The sequence below is a fragment of the Arachis ipaensis genome, chromosome B06, assembly GCF_000816755.2.
Source record: "Arachis ipaensis cultivar K30076 chromosome B06, Araip1.1, whole genome shotgun sequence".
NCBI classification, from domain to species: domain Eukaryota; kingdom Viridiplantae; phylum Streptophyta; class Magnoliopsida; order Fabales; family Fabaceae; genus Arachis; species Arachis ipaensis.
In genome coordinates, this window is record NC_029790.2 from 32960847 (window position 1) to 32983965 (window position 23119).

At 37.6% G+C, this 23119-nt stretch overlaps 1 long non-coding RNA gene across 1 annotated transcript; it reads right to left on the minus strand.

The window, feature by feature from the left end:
* Positions 7477-19188, minus strand: LOC110263953. Its single transcript, XR_002349680.1, has 4 exons — positions 18773-19188; positions 18422-18433; positions 18269-18333; positions 7477-7555 (listed from the first exon to the last, which is right to left on the minus strand). It is a non-coding gene; the product is annotated as an uncharacterized LOC110263953 (long non-coding RNA).

Below are 23119 nucleotides of genomic sequence, written 5' to 3' on the forward strand. Positions count from 1 at the left end.
TGGAAGTCCAAGCATTGGTGGAAGTTTCAAGACGAGTTCAAGCACAAGCCACCATGACAAGGAGCTCACCAAATGTCCAACTTAAGGACTTTAACTAAAAGTGCTAGGTGGGAGACAACCCACCATGGTATGATCGTTCAGTTTTAGTCTTAGTTCTATTTTACTTTATTCTATTTTTATTTTTGTTAAATGACTCTTCTCATAATCTTTGCATATAGCCTGCATTTGCATTTGCATACAAAAAAAAACTTTTTTATATTTTATTGATTAAATATAATTGTCAAATACAAACAGGTTGTTAGTTTGAAAGAGTTGATAATCAAATTGGGCATTTAATGCTTGATCTATGCTACTCATGCCTTTGCCGGCATGCCAATAAACACCTTGCATCTACTTGCCATTATATGCACTTGCTATATTTCCATTGATGAACTTTTCATATGTAGTCATGACCATGTGTTAACGACATCCCTCTTTACCATGCATTGATTATCACTTATACCATCCCCTTCCTTGCTCTAACCCTTAAGTTTTAAAGTTACTTACTTTTTCCCTTTTTAGGATGGCCACCAAGAAGGATAAAGAGAAAGCTGCTCCCAAAACACCCGCAAGGAGAGGAACCAAGAGACCTCCAACTAAGGCGCCTCCATCTACAAGCATCAGTTGGAGCAACCCGTTCACTTGTACATCTCAGCATGCACCAAGGACGGTGCAATCTTTAAGTGTGGGGAGGTCGATACCGATCTCCATGGGTTAGTTATTTTATTCTCAACACCAATATTTTACTTTATTAGTTCATTATTGCATTTGCATGTTTGATTGCATATTTGTTTGATTTTATGCATATTTTACCACCACTTGGTTAAAGTAATATTTTCTTTTTCAATAAACTTTTTATAGCATTCTACTAATTTGAATTAAATTTATTGAACTTGTTTGAAGAAATATTATACTAGAACATGGTTTAGAACTCGAACACACAAAACTTGTGAGATTTTTTAGCTTATTTGAATTGGTTGCATTTTACCAACCAATATTTTATTTTTTGTGTGTGTTTTTCTCTCTAAAATTGTGATCTTTGTCTTGCTTAATTCTATATTTCCATTATTTGATGTATGCATACACTTACATGATTGAGGCCTTATTTCACTAAGCTTACATACCCATATGGCCTTACCCTTTCATTATCCTTTGCAAACCAATGTTGAGCCTATTATACCCCTTTATTCTTTACTTTAGCTCATCATTAACTCTAAGCGGAAAACAATAATGTCCTTAATTTAAATCCTTGGTTAGCTTAGACTAGTGAGAATGCTTATGATTTAAGTGTGGGGAAATTGGGTTCGGAAACATTTGGTTTGGAAATTAAGTATGTTAAACTTCTTTATGAAAATGTGAAAGAAATATTTAGGACATGTTCATGCATTCAATAATCTAATCATATGCATTGAGAAAAACAAAAGAAAAAAAATAAATATAAATAAAAAAAAAGAGAAAAAGAAAAGAAAAAGAGCAAATAAGTAAAAGGGGACAAAATGCCCCAAAGTAAATGGTGAAAGCAATGCATATGTACTGTACTCGAAATTAGGATGCATGAATATGTGGAAAACATGGTTAATAGATAGTTAGATGTGGTATTATGATTACATGGATTGTCTAAGTTAGGTGGAAAGTTTAAGTTAATTAAGGATTCAGATTTTAGTCCACTTGACCAAATACAATCCTACCTTGACCATAACCCCATTACAACCCTTAAAAGACCTCTTAATATGTGTATCTGTGCATTAAATTTTTGTTGATTGGTAGAAGAAAAGCAAGCCTTAGAAAGCAAGATTAGTAGAGAATTGAGAGATCGAACCTTAAACACCTGAGCGATTAGAGTGCATACACTTCTAGTGAGGGTTCGATGCTCGATTCCTTATTCCCGGCTTTCATGAGCTATTTTCTTCTGCAAGTTCACTTGTACTTTATTTTGTGATTTGAATTAGTGAAATCTAGTTCATATTTGTTCTTAAAAGATTTTTTTACTTTTAACCAAGTAGGTAGAAATATTTTGCATGTAGTTGCATTCACATAGATAGGTTGCATTTCATACTTTCTACCATTCCTCTTCACTCTCTTATAGCTTCTCTTAAGCTTAGCATGAGGAAATGTTAATGTTTAAGTGTGGGGAGGTTGATAAACTACTATTTTATGGTTTATCTTGTGTTAAAATTGAGAGGATTTTATCAATCTTTCATACACTTGTTCATACAAAATACATGCTTTTACATTTTCCTTCCTGATTTTGTGTTATGATTGGAAACATGTTTCCTAGGCCTTTAAACTGTTAGTTTTAATCCTCTCTTATTACCATTCGATGCCTTGATATGTGTGTTAAGTGTTTTCAGAGATTATAGGGCAGGAATGGCTTAAAGGATGGAAAGGAAGCATGCAAAAGTGGAAGGAATACAAGAAACTTAAGGAATTGCTAAAGCTGTCCAGCCTGATCTCTTGGTACTAAATCGATCATAACTTGAGCTAAAGAGGTCCAAATGATGCAGTTCCAGTTGTGTTAGAAAGCTAATGTCTGGGGCTTCTCAACGATATATAATTTGCCATAGTTGCCCCGAAGTCAGGCGATGCGCACGCGTGGATCACGCGGACGCGTGACCTGGCAAAAACCCAATCCACGCTAACGCGTGGACGACGCTCCCGCGTGACTTTGCCGCGACCTGTACGTACCAGGCGATTTCTGGGCTATTTTTGACCAGCTTTTGGCCCAAAAAACATAGATGAGGCTATAAAGTGGGAGAATCCATTCATTCATTCAACAATAATTGATACAACATTCATAATTCACAATTTTAGGTTTTAGATGTAGTTTTAGAGAGAGAGAGGCTCTCTCCTCTCTCTTAGGATTTAGGATTAGGATTTCTATTAATTTCAGGATTGTTTCTTCATTCCAGGTTCAATATTCCTTTACTTTATGTTCTCTTCTACTTTTATTCATTGAATTACTTTAGTTGTTTACTTTGCTAATTTGGCTTATGAATTCTTATGTTTAATTTGATTCAATACAATTCGAGGTATTTCAGATTTATGATTGTTTTATTCTATTTATGATGCTTTCAATTTAATTTAGATTTTTCTCCTTTTAGTTTTGGTTAAGTTATTGGTAACACTTGAGTTATCAAACTCAGCAGTTGATTGAGAATCGGAAACTGCTGATTAATTTGGATCGCTCTAAAGCTAGTCTTTCCACAGGAGTTGACTAGGACTTGATGATCAAATTGATTGGTCCACTTGACTTTCCTTTATTTAGTAAGGGTTAACTAAGTGGGAGCAACAATAATTCTCATCATACCTGATAAGGATAACTAGGATGGGATTTCCAATTCTTATACCTTGCGAAGAGCTTTCATAATTATTAATTTATTTCTCTTGTCATTTAATTTACTTGTTCTTTAATTCAAAAAACCCAAAAACACACCTTTTACCATAACCAATAATAATTCATACTTCCCTACAATTCCTTGAGATACGACCCGAGGTTTCAATACTTCGGTTATAAATTTTGTTGGGTTTTTTTACTTGTGACAACCAAAATTTTGTACGAAAGGATTCTCTGTTAGTTTAGAAACTATACTTACAACGCGATTATTTTTACAAAATTCTGAATTAGCAGAAATCCGATCGTCAGGGAACCCTCTAGAAAGAGGAAAGAAAAGGTCATAGCCGCCACCTCTGAATCTTGGGAGATGGAGAGATTCATCACCAAATCCCACCAAGACCACTTCTATAAAGTAGTGGCAGAGAAGAATGTGATCCCTGAGGTCCCTTTTAGGCTTAAGAAGAATGAGTATCCGAAAATCCAAAGAGAGATCCGGAGAAGAGGTTGGGAAGTCCTAACCAATCCCATCCAAGAGGTTGGGATCTTAATGGAGCAAGAGTTCTATGCTAATGCATGGGTCATAAAAAATCATGACATTAATGTGAACCCAAATCCCAAGAATTGGAGCACCATGGTCCGAGGGAAAATCTTGGACTTTAGTCCGGAAAGTGTGAGGTTGGCGTTCAACTTGCCTTTGATGTAAGGAGACCCACATCCTTACACTAGAAGAGTCAACTTTGATCAGAGACTGGATCAAGTACTCTCATACATCTGTGTGGAAGGAGCACAGTGGAAAAGGGATTCCCAAGGCAAGTCTACTCAACTAAGAAGGCTTAACCTCAAGCCAGTAGCTAGAGGATGGTTGGAATTTATCCAACGCTCTATCATCCCTACTAGCAATCGGTCATAAGTGACCATTGACAGAGCCATCATGATTCATTGCATCATGATTAGGAGTGAGGTGGAAGTACATGAGGTGATACCTCAAGAATTGTACAAGATAGCTGAAAAGCCCTCCACCAAAGCAAGGTTAGCTTTCCCTCACCTCATTTGTCACCTATGAAATTCAGCTAGAATTGTCATAGAGGGAGACAACTTCATTGAGGAGGACAAGCCCATCACTAAGAAGAGGATGGAGCAAACTAGAGAGCATGCACATGAGCCTGTGCCACCGCCTCAACAAGAAATCCCTGGGAGACCTCAAGGGATGCAATTTCCTCTTCAAGGCTATTGGGACCAATTGCATAATTCTCTTGGAGAATTGAACACTAATATGGAGCAATTGAGTTTGGAGCATCAAGAGCATTCCACCATCCTCAATGAAATAAGAGAATATCAAAGGGCTATGAGGGAAGAACAACCGAGATAAGGGCGTGACATTGAAGAGATCAAGCACTACATTGGATCCTCAAGGAGTAGTAGCCACCATTATGAAGGTGGATTCGTTCTCTTAATCCCCTGTTCTTATGTTATTTTTCTGTTTTCTATAATGTTTTCTTATCTGTTCTCTTGTTCTTATAGCATGATCATTTCTATCTATGTCTTAAAGTTATAAAATGTCCCATATATCTCTCACCTCACTTAAAAGAAAATTTTATTTGAAAATAATTGAGAGATACATGAATTTCGAGTTTATCTAAGAATAGTTCAATTATCTTGATGTGGTGGCATTGCTTTTATTTTCTGAATGTATGAATGAATAGTGCATATTTGAAATTAAAATTAAGAAAGTTGGCTCTTGAAAGAATGATGATAAAAGTAAAGTATTATTGGTAATCTGAAAAATCCAAAAATTTGATTCTTGAAGCAAGAAAAAGCAGCAAAAAAAGCAAGATGCAATAAAAAGAAAAAAAATAGATATATATGCTTACGAAAAAAAAAAGCGAAATAAAAAGCAGGAAAAGCCAATAGCTCTTTAAACCAAAAGGCAAGAGTAAAAAGCCAATAACCCTTTAAACCAAAAGGCAAAGGTAAAAGAATCCAAGGCTTTGAGCATCGATGGTTAGGAGGGCCTAAAAGGAGTAAAATCTTGGCTTAAGCACTCCAAATGGACAGTGTCCCTAACTATATGCTTGTGGTGTGAAGGTGTCAAGTAAAAAGCTTGAGACTGAGCAGTTAAAGTCATGATCCAAAGCAAAAAGAGTGTGCTTAAGAACTCTGGACACCTCTATCTGGGGATTCTAGCAAAGCTGAATCACAATCCGAAAGGGTTCACCCAGTTAGGTGTCTGTGGCATTTATGTATCCGGTGGTAATACTGCAAAACAAAGTGGTTAGGGACATGGCCAAGACTCTAAAATTCTGTGTTCAAGAATAAAAAAGAATTAAACCAGGAGAGTCAACAATATCATCTGGATTCTAAGTTCCTAAGGAGACTAACACTTCTGAGTTTCAATAGATAGTGAGATGCCAAAATTATTCAGAAGCAAAAAGCTACTAAGTCCCGCTCATCTAATTGAAACTAAGCTTCATTGAAAACTCTGAGATTTATTGTATCTTACTCTTCTTTTTATCCTACTTTGTTTTTAGTTACTTGGGGACAAGCAACAGTTTAAGTTTGGTGTTGTGATTAGCGGATATTTTATATGCTTTTTGCCATCATTTTCATATAGTTTTAAGTATGTTTGTTTAAATTTTATTAATTTTTCATAGGTTTTAGTGAAAAATTCACATTTTTGTATTCTACTTTGAGTTTGTGTGTTTTTATGCAATTTCAGGTATTTTCTGGCTGAAATTGAGGAGTTGGAGCAAAAGTCTGATTCAGAGGCAGAGAAAGCACTGCAGATGCTGTCAAGATCTGACCTCCTTGCACTCGAAAGACTCCAAATGGACCATTCTCAATTGCTATTGAAAGCTAACATCCAGGGCTTTCCAGCAATGTATAATAGTTCATACTTTGCTTCAGAATCAAAGGCCCAATACTGGCATTCAACGCTAGCCATTTGCCCTATTCTGGCGTCCAACGCCCACAAGGGAGTAGCCAGCATTCCAACGCCCAAAAAGGACCCCCAAGCAGGTGTTCAACGCCAAGGAGCCACCCTAGCTCATGGAGATACTCAAGGCTCAGCCCAAACACTCACCAAGTGGGCCATAGAAGTGGATTTTTGTATTAAAAGACTGTTTTACCCCTTTTATGTAATCCTTAGTCATTAGCCTAGTATTTATTTGAGAACTTTTACACTTTTTGGGAGATCGAACACTTCACTACAAGAAAATAATCTTTCTGCCATGCTTTTAAAAAGCATGCCGAAAAGTACAAAAAAGCGTGTCGATAGCTTTTCGCCACGCTTTTTGAGCTATCAGCACACTTTTGAAAGGGTCACATCTGCCAGCGTGTCAGATGCTCTATTGCCACACTTTTATTGATCTATTGGCACGCGTAACAGCGTGGCCTAATCCTTTTCAAATAAAAAAAAAAGAAAAATAGAAAATAAAATAGAAATATTAATAAGTTAATCTTTAAAATAAAATAAAATACTAAAAAATTAATCTTCCATTGATTTATATGGATTTTACACATAATAAAATATGAATGTAACATTTAAAAAAAATAAATTCAACTTCCAAAATAAACATTTAAAAAAATTATAACTCTATATTAGAAAAAATCTAATCTAATTTACTTCTTCTGGCAACACTAGGCAACATTTCTAATTCACTTCTTCTTGCATATGTGGCCTTAATGGCTGCATCATTCCACAACTCCTCAATCAATGGCGCATATTGGCGTGTAGCAGCGGGAAAGATGGCATCAAGTTTGCCTGATACCATAGTTTTCAGCAACTAATCAGAGAATGCTTTCAGCCTTGTACCAAGGGAATACGTTGTCTTTTCATCATATTTTGGTCCAGAACCTGTTGTGAGCCATAAGCAGAATCTTACTATGCATTCTTTGTCGCTACTGAATTAATTAATAAGGACTATATTAAAATTATGAAATAACAAATCACTTGCTTGAAAATGGTACTGGTTCAAATTAAATTATGATATAACAAATCACTTGCTTGAAAATGGTACTGGTTCAGGATCTACTACAACCAACCTAATTAAATTTTGTTCTAGCCTAATAAATGAAATAAAACAGTAAGAAGCAAAAATTGACAGAGCAGAATGAAATAAGAGACAAATAACCATAATTCTCTCACTTCTACTGTATTTGCTTTTGGAAGAAACAAGTCCTTACCTGCTTTTTCAAAATAATTAAACAGAAAAAATAATTATTTATGTTTCTGTCTTTCTTTAAAAAAGCACAAGCAAAACAAGTCCAATATTTTTTATTTAGAAAAAGGGGGAAAGTACCTTGTTTGGTAATGAATATAACTGCATATAAGTTTCTACCGTAATTAAGCATAGTCAGAAGAGAACTTACATGGAAACAACACGTGAGTTTTTGCATGTGATTCCTTGCCAAGAACCACTATAATGATCTGAACCAACCCAAGTGGGAATATTGATTTGCAAAGAATCCTTTAGAGAATTTAAGGCCTCAACTACAATGAAAAGTTAAATTTGTTTCATTGATTCATTCATTGAAATAAATACCTTAGATCTTAATATATACAAAGATAATCAAACTTAAGAATAGACTTGAATCATATATATGGATCAAAAAAACTTACCATCATCATTGGAAGCTGTTTGTGAAAGTGCCACAAACAAGAAGCAATTGAGCAAAAGCACCAATAATGGTAACTTCAATTTGTTATCCATCTTTCATTGCAATTTGTAATAATCCACTCACCACCTTGGTGCGGAATTTATAACCCACTAACTTTCCGGCAAGTGCACCGGATCGTACCAAGTAATACCTTACGTAAGTAAGGGTCGATCCCATGAGGATTGATGGATTAAACAACAATAGCGTTTGATAGGATTAGTTAGACAAACAGAAAATAGTGTTTGGAAGTTCAAAAGCATTAAATAGTTAATTTAGAATATTAAAGATAGGCAGATAAATAAGTTGGGAATAAAATATTGAGGAGGCAGTTAAGGTTTCAGAGTTATCTATTTTCTGGATTGACTTTTCTTATTAACTATTTTAATCATGCAAGATTTAATTCATGGCAAACTATTTGTGACTAGACCCTAACACCTTAGACCTTCCTAGTCTCCCCTAAAATTCATCAACTGCCAATTCCTTGGTCAATTAATTCCAATTAGAGGGTGATGATCAAATTCCAGTTTATATGCCACAAGAATCCTAATTGTCCAAAAATAAAGGGATTATATGTCACGTATCCCGTTAAATAAAAACAATTAGAAATTTAGGATAATATGTTTTCAAGCTATTGTTCAAGTAAAGAGCTTTTTCAAGTTATACAAGAACTCAAATAGAACATGGGTCATACTTCCGTTCCACCCATATTCATAAAATAAAGAACGAAAACAATTATTGAAATATAAAGCAAAACATGAATTAAAATAGAAAAATAATATTATCAATCCATACAATAGACAGAGCTCCTAACCTTAATAATGGAGGATTAGTTACTCATGGAATATGGAATGTAAATTTGTATGGAATAATGTTGTGGAATGTTGTGCTGGAACCACCCTGTTGGGATCCCTTTTATAACTAATCCTAATAATTTAAAAATCAAATTTCTAAAATTAAAATTAAAATAATATCTTTTCCTAAAATAAGATTTAAATTTAAATTCGAATTAATTAACAAGTCTTCAGCTGATGAGTAGGGACCACTTAATTTGTCCCTTCTGCAGCTTCTAATCTGTGATTTCTGAGCTAAGAACTGGGTCAAAACAGCCCAGAAATTGCCCCCAGCATTTTTCTGCGTTTTCTGCACGTGGCGCATGTCACGCGTACGCGTCGGTCACGTGTTCGCGTCAATTGTACAGATTCCAGTCCACGCGTTCGCGTCAAGCACGCGATCGCGTCATTGCGATTTCCTCCATTCCGCGCGGTCGCGTGAGCCATGCGTCCGCGTCGGTATTCGCCGGTCATCTCCTTGGTTTCTTCTCTTTCTCTGCAGAAATTTCATCAAATCCGTCCGAATGCTACCTAAAATGAATAAAATTACACAAAACTCAAAATAGCATCCATAGTGGCTAAAATATAATTAATTCTTAATTAAACTCAACAAGTTAGATGCAAATTCACTAGGAAAACATAGGAAAGATACTCACGCATCACAACACCAAACTTAAGATGTTGCTTGTCCTCAAGCAACAAAAAACTAATATAAGCTTAGGATGTGAATTTGCATGAGAATGAGAGTTCGATTAAGCTCATGTCTCTTCTTATAGTGGGGTTTACAACTGCAATCCTGAATAGTTTTGGCATCTCACTTTATCCTTTGAAGTTCAGAATGATTGGCATCCATAGGAACTCAGAATTCAGATAGTGTTATTGATTCTCCTAGTTCAGTATGTTGATTCTTGAACACAGCTACTTTATGAGTCTTGGCCATGACCCTAAGCATTTTGTTTTCCAGTATTACCACCAGATACATAAATGCCACAGACACATAACTGGGTGAACCTTTTCAGATTGTGACTCAGCTTTGCTGGAGTCCCCAGTTAGAGGGGCCCAGAGTTCTTAAGCACACTCTTTTTGCTTTGGATCACGACTTTAACCGCTCAGTCTCAAGTTTTTTACTTGACACCTTCACGCCACAAGCACATGGTTAGGGACAGCTTGAATTAGCTGCTTAGGCTAGGATTTTATTCCTTTGGGCCCTCCTCTCCATTAATTCTCAAAGCCTTGGATCATTTTTACCCTTGCCTTTTAGTTTAAAGGGTTACTGGCTTTTTCTGCTTATTTTTTTTCGCAAGCTTTGTGTTTTTCACTGCTTTTTCTTGCTTCAAGAATCAATTTTATGATTTTTCAGATTATCAATAACATTTCTCTTTTTTCATCATTCTTTCAAGAGCCAACAATTTTAACATTCATAAACTTCATTATCAAAAATATGCACTATTCAAGCATTGATTTAGAATCACAGAAAATACCACCACATCTAAGTAAGTGAGACTACTCTAAAAATTAGATTCAAATTCTCATTCACTACATCTGTTATTCTTTCTTTTTGATTTCAAGCTTAGTGGGCAATACATGAGACATCTTTCAGAATTAAAGCACTTAACAGAAAAATTAAACAATAACCTATGAATCTACTAATAAAGGATCATGCAGCAAACAAAGCAAACCAGCAGAAAACCGGAACATACATAATAAAAGCGGGAAGGAAAAAAATGAAAGGAACTCAACCACCTTAGTTATTTGAGCGGTCATTTTATTCTTCAGGTTGTGCTCCTTTGTGAAGATGATTCGCCTCCCTTTTGGTGCCATAGGAATAAACAGAAAACCCTTAAGCAAAGCGTCAACACCAAACTTAAAGGTTTGCTTGTCCTCAAGCAAAGAAGAACTGAAAATAGAAAGAGACAAATATTATTATGAAAGAAAAAGGAAAGGATAAAAGAACAGAGAGAATAGGGATTGGGAGAGAGAGAGAAAGAAAACTAGGCAGCACAAACGACGCATTTGCGTACAGCACGCGATCGCGTACGTCGCGCATTCTTTATAATGACGCGTTAGCGTCAGGCACGCATCCGCGTGCCCTGGATTTTGTGCAATTCGCGCGAAGCCAGCCGTGCACCCACGTGACTTTCTGTTCGCATGGCTTGGGAGCCAAATTCTCATACGACGCGTTCGCGTCGTGCACGCGCTCGCGTGGATGGCTGTATGTGCAACTGACGCGAACGCGTCAGTCACGCGTCCGCGTGACCAAATTTGTGCTTTTAGCACACTTCTTGCCCCAAGCCGGCACAACTCTCTGTCCAAACGCTCTTTTATGTCGAATTTGCAAGTCACGCGTTCGCGTCGGTGACGCGCCCGCGTGAATGGCGAAAATCACAAACGACGCGAACGCGTGGGGTACGCGTTCGTGTGGGATCGTTTGTGAGAAATGCATGAGTCCAGCGCCACTCCTGCGCAACTCTCTGTCAATTTTTATTTTTTTACGCACACATGATTGACGAATTCGCGTCAATGACGCTTGTGCGTCGTGTGCCCCCTTTTTTTTTGAAATATAGCTTGAGGTGTTTGGTTCCTGGAAGAACATAGCTGCATGATCAGAAAATTAGTAAGAACTCAATAAAAATAAAATAAAATAACTAAGAAAACTACTACTACCAAAAATAGCTAAGGATACGAAATTATCGGGTTGCCTCCCGACAAGCGCTTCTTTATCGTCACTAGCTTGACGGTCAGCTCCTCTAAGGAGGAGGATCATAGGGGCTCAGCTCTTCACCCCTTACTTTGAACTTCTTTCCTATGTCTCCATAACGTAGCTCAATATGCTCCAGAGAGAGGATTCTGATTACTGTATAAACCCATGCTGGATTGCTGGTCAACACCACCTTCATAACTGGGGAGAAACCTTCAGTGGGGATCTTTTTGTTTCTCCATCCTCTGGGTATTTTTTTCTTTTTGGGGACCTCCTCTTTGGTGGATGATGCAGTTTCAACACCAAACTTAGGTTTGATGTCGGGAGAAATTTTACTGATTGTCACCAAAGGAGGTTTGATTTGCAGACTCTGCTGTGCATCATCAGGGGGTTCTTGAAGGTTTGGATCAATAAGCTCAGTATGCATGCACCTCTCTTCTTCACCTGTTGAATGTATATCTTTGAAGACATGGAAGACCAGTTGCTCATTATGCACTCTAAGCACTAATTCACCCACTTCTACATCAATCAGAGCTCTTCCAGTGGCTAAAAATGGTCTTCCTAGAATTATAGAGGCATTCTCATCCTCCCCTGTATCAAGAATTACAAAATCTGCTGGGAGGAAGAACTTACCCACTTTGACCAAGATATTTTCCACTAATCCATATGCAGGCTTCATGAATTTGTCTGCCATCTGTAATGCTATCTTTGTGGGTTGTGCCTCTTGGATCTGCAGCTTCTTCATCACAGACAAGGGCATTAGATTGATGCTTGCTCCCAGATCACATAACGCTTTCTCAAAGGTTGTGCTCCCAATGGTGCATGGAATTTGAAAGCTCCCTGGATCTGGCATCTTCTTTGGTAAGTTATTCTGAATGATGGCACTGCATTCTTTAGTTAGGACCACTGTCTCATCTCCCTTTAAAGGCTTCTTCTTTGACAACAGCTCCTTCATGAACTTGGCATAGAGAGGCATTTGTTCCAAAACCTCATAAAAAGGAATATTTATTTCCAGCTTTCTGTAGACTTCCAAGAACTTTGAAAACTGTTTGTCCTTGGTCTCCTTTTGAAATCTCTGAGGATATGGCATTTTAGGCTTGTACTCAGGAGCCTTTGGCAAAGTAGGATAAGTGTCAAGAAAGTCTGGGAATGGGTTGTCCGCACGCTTTGGAGGGGCGTGTTCTACTTCTTCCTTCTTCTCCTCTGGAGCTTCTTTTTCAACTAGCTCTTCATTGGCCTTAGTCTCAGAGCCAGCTACTTTACCACTTCTCAATTGAATACCCTTGCAATCTTCTCCTGGGTTCACCACTGTATCACCTTGAAATGTACTTGCAGACCTCTCAAGTATTTGCTTGCTCAGTTGGCTAACGTTAGGATTTTTGCTAGTAAAGAATTTATAAAAATAGTCGCGTTGTAGATATAGTTTCTAAACCAACAGAAATCCCTTCGTACAAATGTTTTGGTTGTCACAAGTAACAAACCCCTAAATAAATTGATAACCGAAGTATTCAAACCTCGGGTCGTCTTCTCAAGGAACTGCAGGGAAGTATGTTCTTATTATTGGTTATGGAGATTGTAAATTGGGGTTTTGGGAATGAGGAGCGAATGATTTAATTAGCAATTGAAGTAAATGAAGAACAAGCAATTTAAATGGCAAGTAAAATAAATAAATGACTGTAAATAAACTTTTGGCAAGGTATGAGAAATTGGAGGTCCTATCCTAATTATCCTTATCAATGATGATGAGAATTGAATCTTAATTCCACTTTGTTAACCTTTATTAAGATAAAGGAAGGTCAAGGGATTAATTGGTTTGATCTTCGAATCCTATTTATTTCCTAAGAAAAGATTGGGATTATTGAAATTCAATTTAATTAGCAAAGATAACAATTATCAATCATGTTTGAGTTTGATAACTCCTGAGTTACTGATTTCTTAACCAAGACCAAAAGAAGAAAAATAAATCTACTGGAATAAAAATGTCTTCAGATGGGAATAACAATAATGTAAATAAAAGAAAGCAATATTAAACTGAAATACCTCAAATAATATTAATTCAAAAAGAGTAATCTGTAACATAGAAGAATTCATAAATTAAATTGCAACATCAAATAACCAACTAAAGTAATGGAATGGATAAAAAGTGAAAAGGAAGCTTAAAGTAAAGGAACATTGAACCTGGGATCGAGAGTCACTCCTAAAACTAAGAGAAATCCTAAATCCTAATCCTAAGAGAGAAGAGAGAGGAGAGAACCTCTCTCTAAACTAAATCTAAATCATGAAAACTAACTAAGGTGGAGACTCCCCGTGAATGGATGCATTCTCCCACTTCATAACCTCTGGTCTATGCCTTCTGGACTTGGATTTGGGCCAAAAAGGGCTTCAGAATTCGCTGGGAGCGTTTTCTGCAATTTCTGGTGCGTGGCCTCTGTCACGCATCCGCATGGGTCATGCGGTCGTGTCATTCGGAGTTTTTCTTGTCACGCGGTCGCGTCAGTCATGCGACCGCGTCATATGTGTTTTGCTCGAGGCGCGCGGTCGCGTCAATCATGCGGCCGCGTCAATGCCCTTTTCGCGCTGGCATGCAGCCGCGTCGCCCATGCGATCGCGTGGATGCCAGTTTCTCCAAAAACCCCGTTTTGTACTTTCCTTCCATTTTTATATGTTTCCTTTCCATCCTTTAAGTCATTCCTGCCTTAGAGGATCTGAAACTACTCAACACACTAATCACGGCATCGAATGGGAATAAAGGTAACTAAAATAATTAATTTTAAAGCATAGGAAACATGTTTTTCACATACATCACATAATAAGGAAGGGAAAGTAAAACCATGCAAATAATATGAATAAGTGGGTGAAGGGTTGAATAAATCACTCAGATTAAGCACAAAATATATCATAAAATATGGGTTTATCATTTGCCCACTAGCACCTCTAAGTTTCTAATAGAGGCTCTGGTTTCCTGTATAACTTGTGCTTCCATACTTACCACTTGTTCACTTATTACGGTGATAGCCTTGCATTCCTCTCTTGGATTTGGAATTGTGTTACCGGGAAGGCTATTAGTGGTCCTCTAATCAATTTCATTAACCTTTGTGGCTAATTGACCCATTTGAATCTCCAGGTTCTTGATGGATGCTCTGGTTTCCTGTCTAAAACCTGTCAATATTGCTTCCAAATCATTGTTCTGCTGGAAACCGCCCTGAGAACTATTGTTGAAGTTTTGAGGTCTCTGAGGTTGGTCCCTCCACCCAAAGTTTGGGTGATTTCTCCATCCCTGGTTGTATGTCTTAGAATATGGATCATTGTTGGGATTCCTAGGACCACTCCCCATGTAATTCACCTGTTCATAAGAAGGTTGAGCATAATCATGATTATCATTTTGAACAAAATTACCTGCCATGGCATAGGAGATTTCTTATGGTGACTTTTGTGTGTTGATAGCTGAGACTTGCATGTCACCCATCTGTTGAGTAAGTAGATTTATTTGCTGAGACATCAGCTTGTTCTGAGCAAGAAGAGCATTAACAGCTTCTACTTCCAACACGCCTCTCTTCTGAGGGGTCTCAGAGTTCACAGGATTCCTATTAGATGAGTATAAATATTGGTTGCTTGCAACCAATTCAATCAGCTCAATAGTCTCCTCTGGTGTCTTCTTCTTGTGTATTGAACCGCATGGAGAAGTGTCTAGGCTCATCTTGGACATCTCACCCAATCCTTCATAAAAAATATCTAGTTGGGTCCACTTGGAGAACATGTCCGGAGGGCATTGCCTAGTCAGCAGCTTGTATCTCTCCCAAGCTTCATAAAGAGTTTCACCCTTCTTCTGCCTGAAGGTCTGAACCTCCAACCTAAGCTTAGTCAGCTTCTTTGGTGGGAAAAATTTAGTGAGAAACTCTGTAACAACCTTTTCCCAAGTATTCAGACTCTCCTTTAGTTGTGAATCTAGCCATAGCTTTGCTTTATCCCTCAGAGAAAACGGGAAAAGCATGAGTCTGTACACCTCTGAGTTCACTCCATTTGTCTTCATAGTATCACATATCTACAGAAAATCAGAGATAAATTGATTTGAGTCTCCGTGAGGAAGACCATGATACTGGCAATTTTGTTGCACCAGGGAGACCAATTGTGGCTTCAACTCAAAGTTGTTTGCAGTTATAGGAGGTACCACAATGCTCTTTCCATAAAGATCTGCAATAGGAGCAGAATAAGAGCCAAGCACTCTCCTTTGTTGATCATCTCCATTCGGATTTACCACATTGGCATTAGCATTATTATTTGCCATAGTGGATTCTGCAGCCTTGCAAAGTCTTGCTTGTTGTAAACGCCGCCTGAAAGTCCTTTCAAGTTCAGGATCAAAGTCTAAGAGATGTTCTTTGTCTCTATTCCTGCGCATACACAAGCAGTAAACAAGAAAAAATGGGACTCTCTACGTCAGAGTGCAGAAAAGTCCCTGTGAGGTAACCTGTGTAAAATAATAAAATAAAAATACTAAATAAATAAATAAAAAAAGAAAAAAAGAAAAAAAAAATAATGAAAACGAAAAAAGAAGAAAAAAAGTAAAGTAAAAAATGCAAAATAAAAATTAATAATAAAAAAATATAAAAAAATTATCTAATCTAAGCAATCAAACAACGAATAGTTGTTAATCACTATCAATCCCCGGCAACGGCGCCAAAAACTTGGTGTGGAATTTATAACCCACTAACTTTCCGGCAAGTGCACCGGGTCGTACCAAGTAATACCTTACGTGAGTAAGGGTTGATCCCACGAGGATTGATGGATTAAACAACAATAGCATTTGATAGGATTAGTTAGACAAACAGAAAATAGTGTTTGGAAGTTCAAAAGCATTAAACAGTTAATTTAGAATATTAAAGATAGGCAGATAAATAAGTTGGGAATAAAATATTGAGGAGGCAGTTAAGGTTTTAGAGTTATCTATTTTCTGGATTGACTTTTCTTATTAACTATTTTAATCATGCAAGATTTAATTCATGGAAAACTATTTGTGACTAGACCCTAATTCCTTAGACCTTCCTAGTCTCCTCTAAAATTCATCAACTGTCAATTCCTTGGTCAATTAATTCCAATTAGAGGGTGATGATCAAATTCCAATTTATATGCCACAAGAATCCTAATTGTCCAAAAATAAAGGGATTATATGTCACGTATCCCGTTAAATACAAACAATTAGAAATTCAGGATAATATGTTTTCAAGCTATTGTTCAAGTAAAGAGCTTTTCCAAGTTATACAAGAACTCAAATAGAACATGGGTCATACTTCCGTTCCACCCATATTCATAAAATAAAGAACAAAAACAATTATTGAAATATAAAGCAAAACATGAATTAAAATAGAAAAATAATATTATCAATCCATACAATAGACAGAGCTCCTAACCTTAACAATGGAGGATTAGTTACTCATGGAATATGGAATATAAATTTGTATGGAATAATGTTGTGGAATGTTGTGCTGGAACCACCCTGTTGGAATCCCTTTTATAACTAATCCTAATAATTTAAAAATCAAATTTCTAAAATTAAAATTAAAATAATATCTTTTCCTAAAATAAGATTTGAATTTAAATTCGAATTAATTAACAAGTCTTCAGCTGATGGGTGGGGACCACTTGATTTGTCCCTTCTGCAGCTTCTAATCTGTGATTTCTGAGCTAAGAACTGGGTTAAAATAGCCCAGAAATCGCCCCCAGCGTTTTTCTGCGTTTTTTGCACGTGGCGCATGTCACGCGTACGCGTCGGTCACGCGTTCGCGTCAATTATGCAGATTCCAATCCACGCGTTCGCGTCAAGCACGTGATCGCGTCATTGCGATTTCCTCCATTCCGCGCGGTCGCGTGAGCCATGCGTCTGCATCGGTATTCGCTGGTCATCTCCTTGGTTTCTTCTCTTTCTCTGCAGAAATTCCATCAAATCCATCCGAATGCTACCTAAAATGAATAAAATTGCACAAAACTCAAAATAGCATCCATAGTGGCTAAAATATAATTAATTCTTAATTAAACTCAACAAGTTAGATGCAAATTCATTAGGAAAAGATAGGAAAGATGCTCACGCATCACACCTCAACTAGTTATATAGCAAAGTTGATGATAACTATCAAATAATAACTTGGACTAGTTTTTTTGTTCTTTTTTTAATTTTTTCTAAACAAAGTCAACATGCAAATTTGGTAAAGAAACCCATTTTCCTACTAGACAAAAACTGATCTAAAATAGAAAATACAAGTGGATAAAATGGCAAAAAAAAAATTACATTAAACATGAACTCAGATATGAAGTTGACAAGATAATGAAAACCCCATTTCACCAATTATTTCAAATGACAGTGACACAAATCACAGAGGGAAAAAAATAAAATATTTTTTAAAAAAATGTATTCTTATTTACAAAATTGAATTGTGTCTATAAAAACTTTATTCAATTTAAGCATTGAAAAAAAAAAAGTTGGACTGTGATAACAAAACCACATCAAAATCAAAATCAAATATAATAGAGAAGTAGGTATTATTAGTTATTACCATACACAAGTATACATCCGAATACAAAAATCAGCCTCCTCCATATATTTATATGTTTAACTTGTTTTTAATATATATTTTTTTATTCAAATTTTCTATGAATAATTGATCCAAGTTACATTACTCAAGAATTTTCAAAAGAAAATGAAAAGAAAAAACAACAAACCTCATCAAGCATGGTTAAGAGCCTTGACTTGTTGGGACTCTCAACCGCAGCAGTAGCATGCTGATCTGCAAGCAATAAAGGATCTTCATGATGAGAATGATTCAAGCACTCCAATGAGAAATCAATGCTTCCACGAAGAATAGCATCAAATACCCTGTTCATTTTCTTCATTCAAAAGACAAGAATAACATGTGAGAAAGATTAGAAAGCATAACTAGTCTCCAATCAATACAAATTACAAAATATCTAATAATGAACAAGAAAACAAGCATCCAGAACCAAGCACACACATTTGAAATGAAGTGAAGCTCAAGAATCAAACAAACCAGGGAACAACGAAATATATTTTTACGATAAAATCAGATCCAAACATTTTCCTAAATTCAATGTGTCAATATTTAAACTTTCATTTTTACATCACTGCAACATAGGAACAGCGAAACAGCCAGGGAACCAAACTAATGGCCCTTATCACAAGATCTGAGAAACAGAAGGAAGAAATACTTACCTCTTGTAGTGTTTATGGTGAGGGTTGAGCGCCGATTGAGGGAGAGGTAGCGACGATTGAGGGAGGAGCGAGAGAGAGGCAGCATCTTTAGTGTTTAGGGTTTTTGAGAGAGAGATCGCTCAGGGAGGGCACGCCGATACAGGGTGCGCCGACGGAGCAGCGCCGATAGAGGGTTGCAAGAGAGGGTGCGAGGGTTGCGAATCTGAGGAGGAGGCTTGCGTTGAGGGTGCAAGGGTTGCGACAGAGCAGCTGCGAGAGAAGGTGCGATAGAGGGATACGAGCGAGGGCTCAGAGAGACGGCTGGGTGTGAGGGTTCTCAGCGGTGATGAAGATGAAGGGCTGGGGTAGAGGGCATGCATGGGTTCTCATCAGCAGTGATGAATTGGGACATTGTAGTGATGACGATGAAGGGGCTGGCAGCGAGTGTTCGGAGTCTTGAGTAGTGAAAATATTGTCACTTCTTTAGGGTTGAAGTGTTTAATTGGGAAAAAATTTAAGTGTGAAAAAAAATGGTTGAAAACTACGTCGCTACGCTTTTTTAGAGTGCCTATAGGAAGACAAATCAGCCATGCTTCAAAAGCGTACTTATTTCTCTCTATGGCAACACTTTTAAAGCGTGGCAAAAAAAACGTAGCCAAATCAATAATCAGTCGCCACCCTCATAAAAGCGTGCCGATTTCCCTCTGTGGCCACGCTTTTGACGCGTGGAAAAAAAGCATAGCCAAATCAGTAATAAGTCGCCACTCTCATAAAAGCGTGGCCATTGACCACTTTTGGCCACGCTTTTAAAGCGTGACAAGAAAAAAGCGTGGTAAAATCACAAATCAGTGGCCACCCTCGCAAGAAAAAAGTGTGCCGACAGGCCTTTTTTCCTGTAGTGCTTCTCGCATATTTTCGAATTTCACATTATATTTTCTATCAGTATGAGTCTCTAAACCTCCAGGGTTGAGGGGAGGAGCTCTGCTAAGTTTTATCGATTAATAAAGTATTACTGTTCTATCTTCAATCCGTGTTTGATTCTCTGGTCTAAGATGTATCTTCGTTCTTCATCCTTATGAATGTGTTGAACTGGCATAAGGTTATCTCATTCTACATTGGTTCAGAGTGAGTCTTTCATTGGACAATGATGAACCACTAGCTTGATTATACATCTCTTAGACGGCTAATCCACGACTTCGTTGGGGACTTCTCGAGACACCAGTTTAGCCGAGATATGGGGAGATTAGGGTCTTTGTGGTAAAGGCTAGAACCAAAGGCATAACATTCTCTGATCTGGAAGATTCTACCTTGTCTGTGGTGTTTTAAGTAGGATCACTAAGGGGAATGGACTGCAGGAGCTTCACCCTCAATCAGACTAGATCCGCACTAACCCTGGGGGTTCAGATCTGGAGGAGCATTGGCGACCTCTCAAGAAAGGCGTTGATCACATACAGCCTACCATAGAAGAAATTATTCACAGTTGGAAGAGGCAGTAAAACTGAATTGATCCAGAAGAATAAAGTATCTCCGAAGTCTTAACCATCTTCTTATCATTGTTGTCACCATCAATTGAGTAATGTTTTCTTTATTTTCCTTTTATGCATTTTAAACAATCAACCAACCTTTCTATCCGCCTGACTAAGATATACAAGATAACCATAGCTTGCTTCAAATCACAATCCTCGTGGGATCGACCCTGACTCACTCAGGTATTACTTGGACGACCTAGTGCACTTGCTGGTTCAGTTGTGCGAAGTTTAATTCCGCGCACAAACATTCTTCAAATCGTAACATTCATTAATGGAATGTCCATAGAGCTTTTGGTACTCACAATATTCAGTCCGGCTTTTGTTCTTCTTATGTTTGATCGGGCGGTTAGTTGGGAGCTTCTTTGTGTGGCATATCTCTCTGTAAACATCCACTAGAGAGATCGGAGGGAAGTGTAGTTATGGTATCTTCTGGGCTTTTTAGGGTTTTTCTCTTCCCTCTTTTTAGGTTCGTTTTCCTTTTCCCGTGGTTGATAGAGTAGGTTTGGTCGTGGGAAAGGTTTCCTTAGTTGGGAATTCTCCTCAAAGTTGATGTATTTTTCCGCCTCTTTCTTGGACCTTATTTAGGGAAACCAGGTGCCTCTTGGATATGGGCTGAGAGAATGCCCCCTCTCTAAAGCCATTGACTAACCCCATGATCATGGCTTCAGTAGGCAGATTTTGAATCTCCAAGCATGCCTTATTGAACCTCTCCATGTAATCTCGGAGGGTTTCTCCGACCTCCTGTTTAACCTCTAACAAGCTCGGGGCGTGTCTTGTCTTATCCTTTTGGATGGAGAATCGGGTCAGGAACTTCCTTACCAGGTCGTTGAAGCTAGTTACCGACCTGGGGGGTAAGTTATCAAACCACTTATTGCCACTTTGGTCAGGGTGGTCAGGAAGGCTTTGCAGCGGGTGGCGTTAAAGGCGTTAGACAGGTATATCCGGCTTTTGAAATTGATGGGATGATGTCTCAGATCGGTCAAGTTGCATTCGATGCATCTGCCAAGTACATATGGCTTTTGAAATTGCTCAGATAATGCCTTGGATCGGTGGTTCCATCATAAAGATCCATGTCCAGACTCTTAAAATTCCTAGGAACTTTAGCTTGCATGATTTCTTCTATGAACAAGTCTTCTCCACCTAGGGAGCTTTCTTCTCGATTTGTTCGATTACTCCAATTTCGAAGGTCGGCCTCTATCTTCAAGAGTTTTTTTTAGCTCCCTTTGTTGTATCACCTCTCTCTGTAGTTCCCGCTCTGCTTCCCGTTGTTATTCAGCCTCGTGCTCCAACTGTTCTAGTCGTTCCCGTTGACCATGGACAAGGCCTAATATCTCCGCCGTTTGAGGAGGCTCTTCATCTTCGGGATGGTGGATCTCAGAATAGTTTTGTCTTGAGTGGAGGTTTTCTTATGGCCCTTCCCCATGAGGACCATGTGTTTGGTGTGGTTGAGGTAGTATAATGACATGGTCCTCTGGTTGGGGTTCGGCTTCGGATTCAGATGCCGTATGGCCGTCTTCATACTGGTGGTCCGCCATTGCTAAAGGATGAATTCCAGGTCCCCAGCAACCACGCCAATATTCCGAGGGTTACCTGAAACGTTGATTTAGGCCTGAGCGTGAGGTCCAAATCCCTATGTGTGGCAGCGTCCGACTTGTTAGTGTCGAGGTGCCGCCTGTCCGAGTTCCTCGTGAGGAAGTGGGAGGGGGGGAGGGAGGGGTGGTGGTACCTACAAGAGACTCCAATGCTTAAGTCAGCAAGGGCTTTAAGCAGGTTTTTAGTCGATTAGAACGTAAATTATACCTGAGGAGTGTCAGTGTATTTATAGTAGAGTCGATAACCACATTTATTAGAGTAGTTGCATCTTTTCTGATGGATAGCCGTTCCCTTTATTTTGGGAGTTTGTTGGAATCTATCTTATAGTAAAGATAGAGATTGCAAGCGAGATTCGCGGAGACAGTTGCTTGCTTTGGGCAAGTGGAGTTGGATTCTTTTGTCGGTGTCCGACCTCTTTAAAGAGGTCGGATACGTTTGTGAAGACCACCTTTTTTGGTGGGCCTTTTTGTTTATTGGGTCTGGCTTTGCTTACTGAGTCAGGGTACAAAAAAGTTCTAACCCACCATAATTTATATGCAAAAATATTTAAGTTTTATTCATAAGTCGTCTCAAATTATTTTGGTTCAATTTTTAAACTTAAATTATCACGGTTTAGAATGATTTATGTATATTTTTAACACACACTACATGGTTTAATTATTTTTATTTTCAGTTGAAACTGTAACTCATAAATAGTCTTAGAGTAGAACAATTTTAACATTCTAACCTAAATAATTATCCTCAAACGATTTATACAAATAATGAAAGAGGACTTTTGTATATTTAATTTTCGTTTAAAAAAATCATCTAATATTAATTCCTCTTTAATTTATTTATGTAAAAAATCCTTGATATAATAGGTTGATGACTTGATGTTGATATAGAAGGGTAGAAATAGTGTAGATAAGACTTAGCTACCACTAAAATAGAGAAAATTAGATTATTAGAATATAATTTATATACAATATGTGATCTAATCGACGACTTTTATAGAGATTACATAATTTATGCAATAAAAATGTTATAATTAGTAAAGGAATATAAGAAAAATGAAAAATATTGTGCTTTTGTAAAATTTTTCGTTATTTATTACCACATAAAGTATTCGATTAAATATGATAAGTGTTTTATCTCCATATTACCTCCGGCTAAGGTTGAAAGAGGTGCAACGATTTAGATCTAAATCCTATTTCTATTAAGTCGTGGTAAGGTAATAACTCGATTTATATACAGTGACGGATT